Source organism: Leptonychotes weddellii, chromosome 16, assembly GCF_054177405.1.
Source record: "Leptonychotes weddellii isolate Sample4059 chromosome 16, ASM5417740v2, whole genome shotgun sequence".
Classification (NCBI taxonomy): Eukaryota; Metazoa; Chordata; class Mammalia; order Carnivora; family Phocidae; genus Leptonychotes; species Leptonychotes weddellii.
Genome location: NC_138384.1, coordinates 20899378 through 20900926, shown reverse-complemented (window position 1 = coordinate 20900926; position 1549 = coordinate 20899378). Strand labels below are relative to the sequence as shown.

At 34.2% G+C, this 1549-nt stretch overlaps 1 pseudogene; it reads right to left on the bottom strand.

The window, feature by feature from the left end:
• Nucleotides 1-1108: 1108 nt before the first annotated feature.
• Nucleotides 1109-1222, bottom strand: LOC115939205 (U4 spliceosomal RNA; annotated as a pseudogene).
• Nucleotides 1223-1549: the final 327 nt, after the last annotated feature.

Here is a 1549-nt window from a genome sequence, read left to right as displayed (position 1 = left end):
AAAGGACAAAATCATAAAAAAAATAAGTCTACGAAAAGAAGAGGCAAATAAGTCACCAAAAAAAAATTAAATGATTGAGCCACAGAACAGATCTAGCAGAAGAGGAAAATAATAAAACAGGATATATATTTGAGTAAATTATACTTAATATAGCACAGTGAAATAAAGGGAAGGAAGATTAAAAATATTATTAAAAGATATGGAGGAGAGAATAAAAAGGTTCAATATACATCTGAAATAGAGTTCTAGAAGGGATAAATAGAGAGGATGGCATAAAAAATATCATTCTAAGTACAATGACTCTTAAATTTATAATTTTCCAGCACTAATGAAATAAATGAATCTTCATGTGTAGAAATACCACAGATCTTAACCATAACTTTAAAAGAATATCACAAGGGGGGGCACCTGTGTGGCTGAGTCAGTTAAACATCTACCTTCTGCTCAGGTCATGATCCCGGGGTCCTGGGATCGAGCCCTGCATCAGTCTCCCTGCTCAGTGGAGAGTCTGCCTATCCCTCTCACTCTGCCTGCTGCTCCCCCTGCTTGTGCTCTCTGGCTCTATCAAATAAATAAATAAAATCTTTAAAAAAAAAGAATATCACAAGGTACATCATGGTCAAACTGCAAGATGTCAGAGACATGGGTAAATATATATCCTTTCTCCCTAGCTGCTTTAAGATTACCTAAGAAAAATACAAGAAATTAGAAATAACAGATGTTTTCTCAATGAGGAAACACTCAATGGACTTTTATTTTCAAAGTTAATGGCAAAACAAACTTCTCACTTGGAATTCTGTACACCAGGTAAACTATACAGAAGTAAGGGTAAAGGAAATGTTTTTAAGGCAATGAATGAAAAGTTTAACATTCATATATGTCTGTTGAAAAATACACTGAAGGAATTACTTCAGGGAAATGGAAGGAAAACCTAGAAGAAATGGGATGGGAGAAGCCATAAGATCCAAAAAAAAAAATAAAGCAAAATGTGATTATCAATCATAGTGGTCAATAGTTACATGGATGCTTATAGTATTTTTATTTCATATTTATTTTTAAAAATAAAATATGAAGCATATAAAAATGTGTGTTTTCTTCTCATCCAGATATCTTCTCAGATATTTCAAGTCGTCACGGCGGGGTATTGGGAAAAGTTTTCAATTAGCAATAATCGCGCCTCGGATAAACCTCATTAGCTACGATACTGCCACTGAGCAAAGCTTCTTCTCAGATATTAACAATAAGTTGTCTTCTAACCTTATTTCATCTGATAAAAACATGAAATATATCCATAAATTCTAGGTACCCTATTTCTGTTTAGATTAAGCCATGTGGAGACATGGGAAATTGGGTGTGCTTACTGATACTGACCAAAATACAAGTTAGAAACCACAAGATAGGAAGAGATAGCAACACGATGGCTGAATAAGACTTCTCTAGTTTGTATTTTCCTTCAACACCAACTTGATATCCCTCCATGGAGAAAAATGCTTCTGTGAAAACTTCCTTATGATTATGGTCAGAAAGAGAGATGCTATGGAACTCAGGA